The sequence below is a fragment of the Triticum aestivum genome, chromosome 7B (assembly GCF_018294505.1).
Source record: "Triticum aestivum cultivar Chinese Spring chromosome 7B, IWGSC CS RefSeq v2.1, whole genome shotgun sequence".
NCBI lineage: Eukaryota > Viridiplantae > Streptophyta > Magnoliopsida > Poales > Poaceae > Triticum > Triticum aestivum.
The window spans coordinates 713,818,909-713,827,125 of NC_057813.1; positions in this window are offsets into that span (position 1 = coordinate 713,818,909).

Sequence of the window (8,217 nt, forward strand, 5' to 3'; positions counted from 1 at the left end):
GCATGGGGTACGTGCCCTGGCGTGCCCCAGGATATAAGAACCCCCGTATGCGTTGTAACAGGTGTGGCTCGAGTTCGTACTTGAGGAAATCAGCCGTAGTTGCGGCCGGCGGCGTCAGTGCGCCGGGAAGAGAAGCTGCACGTGTGTCACCGGAGCTTGGCATTTGTCGCCAAGGAAGAAGACGGAGTCCACATCAAGCTTGGTGCTGGTCGTGGTGGCGGCCATGACAACGACGATGACTGGAGTTGCAACAACTCTGGCCACACGGCGACGGGTGTCAAGATTAGGGGGAAATTGTTAGCACTAATCTTGTTAGTTAGGTGCGTGCGTGTGTGTTAAGCCGTTGGCGTAGACGCGTAGGTAATGAGAGTAGTAGTCGTGGCCATTGGACGCCGGCTGCGTCGTGCGTGTATGAGCGCGTCGTGCGCAGCGGCCTGGGTGGACGGATCGCGAGCTAGGTGGGCAGTCGTGTGTGCGTGCGCATGTGCTTAGCCTTGGTATAAATACCCCCATGTACTGATCGTTGTGGATCGAAGTGAGCCATGTAGCCAATGCAAAGAGGAAGAAGAGATTAGGGCGTCTGTGCGTCCACGGCGGCGTTCGTGCGCCGGCCGGGAAAACTTTGTGTCTCGTGTTCTTCTTCTTCCATCTTCGTTCGAGTAAGAGGAGAGGTAGCTAGAGGGCTTCGGTTCCAACACGGTCGGCATCGGGTTTTCGACGGTGGCTTGAGACCTTGCTTCGGCGACACCCCTCCTCTGCTACCGCTCCCTATGTTTTGCCACTCTGATCACTTACATCTGCCCAAGTGGTTTCCCATGGGCGGCGGCGGTTTTGCTCTTGCGGCGATCTCGGCATGGTTTGGTGTTGGTTTCTCTTCCTTGGCGACCCAAGCTTCCAATTGAGCTCTAGGGTGAGTGACTTTGCGTGCTGTTGTCTCATGCCCTTGGAGCCACCCCGTGATAGATGACGGCGTGCTCCACCCCTTTGCTCTGCTCACTTCATGTACATCACTCATTTTTGCTTCATTAGTGTCGACTTGGCGGATGAGGACTTTGACTATCAAGCTGCACTTCTTGTTTAGTTCTTTATTTTCTCACTTGTTTTGACAACCGTCTTATAAGTTGATCATGCAGCGTCATGTATGATGTATCTGTAGTTTTTCCTGTTTCTCAGGGCATTATTAATTTAATGTCAGGCATATCTTTCTTAAAGAAAAATTTGCCACTCATGTCAACTGACTATTGATCTAGTTCCTTGGCATCTTATATCCTTTTTGTTTGTAGAACGCCCATCAAAGCACAAGAACGTTTCTCAAGGGCGAAGATAGACTAGATGATAGCCCAGAGTTCTTAAGTCGCTTTCCAATGCTTTGCACATGTGATGTACTGATGTTTCTGGTCTCACAGCGCCACATATGTGTTGTTTGTCGATTCTGAAGTAACATTGTACTGTCAAAATTGATGATATTTGTCTGTAGAAGGAATATTTATTTTCTTTATTTACTTTCTATGGTTTCTATCAATGGTAAAAACTACTCTGCCGGCATCACCATGGGCCATGTTCGTGTTCACTACCCCGAGATGGTGTTGGCCGATTGGGAGGCCGCGTTCCGGTAGGCGCAAGCACCTCCCCGTCAAGCAACTCGCCGCCGGCACAGCCATCACGCGAGACGTGGACGTGGCCGAACAAGAGGCGCTGCTCCTCCTATCGCTCCACCCGCGACATCCGTCGTGACCGCACGTGGTAGCGCCTCCATTAAGCGGAGTTAGAAGCAACCTTTAAGGAGATCGACGAGGCGGCAGATTAAGTCTATGGCAAGAGTGAGAACGAGGATGACGACAGCTCCGCCACGCATGCGCCTCGTCACCACCAGCACAAAGCCGGCACGTCCATGGTGTTGACGCTCAAAAGTGGAACAATCATCAAGAATAGCTTTAAGTTATATCAAGACTAATTCAAACTTATGATTGGAGGTCACCTCCGTATGGCTCTCTTGAAGAAGATCGAGATGTATATGAACATGGTATAAAACGGAGCTCTTATACAATAGTTATGACAAGTTCAGAGATGCTCATGTTGATATCAGATTAAAGAATGTCATGAAACTCAGTTAAGATGGCCTCTGATGGAAAAAAATTCAACATGAAAGTTGTGCGTCTCCTCGAAAAGGTTGATTTTAATATAAAACTTGTTTTAATCCGAGATCGTATGCAAAAGTTAGAGTCGTTCGAATGCAGCCCTGCCAGGAGGCTACATATGACGCGCCCCCAATTGGCTATCTTGCACGAGCTATTTGACCCTTAGGGTGACCTCGAATCGAAAAACGTTCAACATAAAAGTTGTTCGTCTCGTCGAAACGGTTAAATTTGATTTTGGGCACATCTTCATCCGAGGTCGTTTGCGGCCTGTGAGAACCAAAAACCGAACTAATGTCTCAGACTTACCTAAATCCGAGTTCGATTAATTTTGGAAAGATTTTGATGTGATTTGGAATCCTTTTCTTGTACAAGAACTCCATCCGCTTATTATATATCTAAGGGGTAACGACCGATTGAACAACACACAATCTAACAAATCATCTATCACTTTTTACCTTTACTTTTATCCTCTCCCTTGTTCTTCTTCTTCCTTGTTCTTCACTCGTTCTTGTTGTTGCAGGGCGGCGATCCACGAGGCCCTAGGGGAGATCAGGTCGACGTAGGGCAGCCTATAGCCGCTACACGCCCTGGCGGGGTCCGTCCCGGGCGTGTGGGGTTTCGGGTCCTCAAAGGCACCCGCCAGATTGCCTGCGTACCGCGCTTCCGGATGGGTCTCCTTCGACGTGAGCTGCGGTGCATCACCCTCGGGGTTGGAGGTACATGGTGACGTGTTCGTGTGCGAACACACTTTTTGGCGACTCCGCTGGGGACGAAGCTTTTAAAGGTCTCCAGCCCGTTCTTACTACGAAGAGATCATCATCTAGGGTTTGCAATCTACAAAGATAATATGAATACCCAATTCCCTACTGTAGATGCAAATAATTCATATGGTGTTTCTAGATCGTTCAATGTATACTCTATCGGCCAGCCCTAGTTTATTCAATAATGCATCTAAATACGTGCATAGGCCGATTCAAAGTAATTTACATGCTTCAACTTCTTATGATACTAGTAACATACAACATATGTATCCTAATTCTCATGCATCGGCAACCCCACAAATCCATATGCCAATGAACAACATGATGGGTTTGGTTAATCAATTTGAAACATCTCATGTTAAAATTTCCAATAGCATACAAGAAAGTGTTTCGCCCTTTTATTCATTGGCAACTAATTTGCAATATGTGAATCCAACCTTGCCGATGGATGGGAGAATTGGCCATACTGCTACTAGCAATTCGGCCAGTTACTCTCAACCATCATATGCTACACCTCATGACAACAATTTTTTAGCACCATACACAATTGTAGATGTTCATAATTCAGCTTCACACCTTTCTGGTCATAGCTGAATAAATGTAAATTTTACAGGAGCGGTTGTGCCCAATATTATAGAAGATGAGGTAGTGGTGGCTACATTGAAGAGTTTAGCCCAGAATAAGTGGATTAGTGTTGTTTGCCTTGAACAACATGAAAAAGGGCTATTTCCTGATTATGCGGCAATAAAAGCTAGAGTTTTGCAAGAAGATGAATCTTTGCCAATTGATAAAATCGATGAGCAAAAATATGGTTTTACAACAATGCATATGCCTTCACCTAGTACTATATCATATTATACACCCCCTACACAATTGCAGAATCTTGACAACACTCATGTGCCATTGCCGAAAGAATCTAAAAGCATTGGGGGGCAATCATATCCGGAGTGGGCTGAAATTGAGAAAAAACTTAAAGCCAATTTTGCCGCTCGTCGCCAGAAATAAACAGAAAAATAATTGGCTCAAATAAAAGAAGAATTGCCAATTGGTAGAATCAATGAAAAGAAGGATGCTTCGGAACATGAAAGTGCTTTGATTGAAAAAGCCGAATCAAGTAGTATATATTCTGAGTCCATCAAATCCAAAGAGGCAAGCATTATTGAAAAAGGGCATGGCAAGCATATCAAAATGGCCATGCTTGATTTTTTCTGAAGTTAAGGGAACCTGCTTCCTGCCCTATGAGTTCCGTGTAATAGAAATTGATGAACTTCAAGGACAAGAACAAGTAGTCAAACAAAGTTCGGCGGACAAAAATCTTCAATGTAAGGATGCACGAAATCAAGAAAAGGATGATGAAGAGACGTTGGGGAGCCATCCAAAGGCGGAGCAACATATTGTTCAAGTCACACCACCATCATGCTCTCCCAAGATATTTGAAGAGGTATGTTTAGCAAGTAATTTACCTATTTTCAGATTAGGTCAGAACTTTATTGTTGATGCATCTATTAGAAAAATCCTCATAAGTAATTTTGAAAGGCCAATGAAGAAGAGTAATTTACTTGTTAGCAATAGAATTGTTATAGAACATTTCGGTAAATCCATTGCGCCATTTATAGAGACTGATAATGACTTACTATTGTAGCCAAAGCTTTCCCCGTTGCTTTATCTATTGTTCATATCTGATTGGGTAGCTTTGCTTATTTCGTACTTGACTCTCACTTGGTCTCAATTGAGACATGTATGTTCTAATTATTTTCGTTTTAGAAAATTAAAGCCAAGGTTAAATTCTGTTGAGAAAATCGATGCTAGTATAATATCTTACCCAAAGACGTCGGAGATAAAGTGCAAAACACAATGCACAGCCGAATGGTGTGATGCAAAATCTGAACCATTCGTTTGCTTAACTCCAAAGCCGTTCTCATAGCAAGATCGGCTAGAAAATAAAAAAATTACCTTCAATTCAAGCATGTGTGATCTAATATTTGATTTGTTGCTGAAAAATAATTACATAAGAATTCTTGATCACCATGTCAAGCCATCAATTCAAGGACGAATGTATTGTATGTTGCATCATTCGTTCAAACACAATTTTGAGGATTGCAATATGTTTTGTCAAATAGTTGAATCGACCATTAATAAAGGTCAATTGAGATTTGTTGAAACACCAAAGGATGACCAGTCTATTCCGATTGGTCCTGATGGCAAAAAGTTTTTGCATCGGTTCTTCAAGTTGATTCATTAAATGATGAGGAGGTAAAAATAGTGGATGATGGGATCAAGTTTTCAAGTAAAGAAGTTGTTAAAGAGCGCAATGAAGGTATTCTTGAAGGCGGGAATCCCCTCAAGGTTGCACAGAAGACGCTAAGTACTGGGGGGCAACATGAAAATTCAGAGGTCGTTGAAAGCAAACCAAAAGAAAATAAAGGCCGAAATAAGCGCAAGTGTAAGAGATCAAAAATCACCTTCGCTAAACTATTGGATAAATATCAAAATAAGAGTGAAGAGAAGAATGTTTATCGGCCAAATCATACAAAGAAACCAAGATCACCCCCAAGGTGCAAACATGAGGATCAGTATTGGCAAAGTGAGGACTTCAATGCAACATATTCATATCCTTGTTTTGGGCCACCAATGCCAATTCCGTAGATGCCTCCCTATGCTCATGTAGATCCATATCCATCATGAGACAGGTATGACACAAGGGCACATTCTCCATCTCATTTTAGACCATCTCACCAATATTGTGCAGCTCCGAGAAGATCAACATTTGAACATTCACATGTTAAAGACTGTTTCAATCATAAAGAATCGGTCCAAAGCTCAAGGAAGAAGAAAGAGATGGTCAAGCAAGTATACCAGGTCAAGAAAGATGGTCGTAAGTGTGCTACTTCAGATTTGATATCATATAATAAAGAGCCAATTAAAGTGTTGACATTGGCTACAAAAGACAAAGAAGTGAAGAAATCAATTGATAAAAATCAGAGTGCCAAATCTGAAGAAAAGAAGTTAAGGGTGCACAAGGCCCAAAAAGAGTTGCCATTGGTTGAAAGAAAATCACAGTCGAGGTGCTCACTCGGCTTATCGTATTGACAAAAGAAGGATTATAAAAGCTTAGTGCACAAGAGCTGAGAAACAAGAACATGGCATGGATTCCCAAGAGGAACAGTCTAAATGAAAATGATGCATGTCCTTCTATTGCACCAAGTGTTACAAAAGTGAAGAAAGGGAAGGATGGAAGCGGAAAACAATTAAGCCCAAGGTGTGCATCATCCCATTAAAATCTTCGGTTAGCACATCATCCATTTTCTTCAACCATGCCATTGATTCCTTTGCCATGGAATTCATCCCTAGGTATGAGCAATTATCCTTCATGGATTTCTTTTGATCCATGGATGCAACATAATTTTCTATATCATGACAAGGTATTACCAAATCACTATACATTTGGTTAGTTACATTTTTGTTGCTAATATAAAGGGGCCGAAATATTTTATTGCTATTTCATTTGTTTATTTCGGCTATTTATACACTACTAGGAAAAACCCTAGCAGTAGCGCTGGTTTTGTGCTCACTAGTAGTGCGGGTAGGCGCGCTACTAATAAGGCGCTACAGCTATTGCTTAGCAGTAACGCGTGCCAGCCCGCGCTACTGCTAGGACAAATAGCTGCAGCGTTTGTTCATTACCACGCTACTGCTAAGGTAACTACTTGCAGCGTGTTTTCTGTCCATCTCTACTAGTATTTTTTTTTCTATTTTTTCTATTTTTAGTGTATTTATGCGCCATCGTACAAATATTGGTACAATACCAGTTATGAGGTTTACATCATTATGTCCATAACAGTGTGTCAAATGAAGGTGGATTAGGTTCAAGTGGAGGCAATATGTGGTGCATGTCAAAAGTATACTATTAATCCAAACTTGATCTAGTTTGGACTAGTAGTACTTTCGATGTGCACCATATGTTGCCTCCACTTGAATCTAATCCGCCAGCACAAGCTATTTAATCATCATCATAGTCATTACCACCAACAGTATTTATTTAATCACCACTAACACTAGCTAATAATAATCATCATAGTCATTACCACCAACACTAGCTATTTTATCATCACAGTAATATAGTGTAGCACATCATCATCCTCAAACTCATTTCTAGCTAGCTAATCACTCCTGCTGCTCTCTCTTAGGTAAAATAACATAAAACATGTATAGCTCGCCTCTCAAGCTGGAGCATGCAGATGAACTTGTCTCCTAATCGTGGATAGCACATCTGTTTGCTGCCTCCTAGTACTTCTCTACGCTCCCCCATCACATATTTGGTCCAGTCTTGCACTATTAAGCATCCGTCGCTAATCTTGAATGCACTAAAGTAATCTGTAGGATATCTTGGCCGTAAGCTGATAATACTCATGGTACCTTTAGTCTCGATCCCATAAGGCACAACATTCATCGGGAGTCCCTGTTGAAGAACATCGTATGGTAACATACTTAGCAATGAAGTTTAGTTTCAAAAATAATGTATGGAAAAGATGCACTGATGATAAATAGTAAAAATCTTACCATCCTTCCTAAATAGATGTGACCGTAGTTCATTACGAACACTATTGGTCGCACATTTTCAGTACTAACATTTCTAAATGCAGGAAGAAAATTTGTCTTGACAGTATCAAGATCCTCAAGCCATGAAACATAATGACAGAGCTCCTCGCAGTTGAGTTCAGCCCCAGGACAGTATACGGTCCTGTCTACCAAGCGCTGGACATGTTTGCTTGCACCGAAATAAGCTGACAATACAAATTAGTTGTCAACTATTTTTGAATAAACAATATCAAAGACATAAATATGGTTGAGAAACTTACATAATGGTATAACTGGAGGCGTCTGCACATCGACTTAGATGTCGGTATTACCTTCAATATCATCTTCCGGACGAATATCAAAGGTGATAACCATATCAGGCTCAAATGCATAAGTCTTGCATAGTGCTCACCATGTTTTGCATCCAAAATAGGTGTAGTCGTCTGAATTGTACAATTTTGCATGGAAAATATAACCATGCTCGGTCTTCAAATAAACTTTCTTTTCCTCCATACTATGACTGAAACCTATCTTATCCAATACAAAAACTCTTGCATGGCAGGGGATACGCTAGTAGAATAGTAAAAAAAATAAGTTGAAGCAAATGAAGACAATGATGTCATGCTTAATTACGAAAAAAGACTTGTCGTTGTGATTTACTGTATCCACTTCGAAGTTCTCGTCCAGCTTGATGCTGAAGCGCCTATCATCATCTAGGAAGATTCTGTCGCACAGGCCGC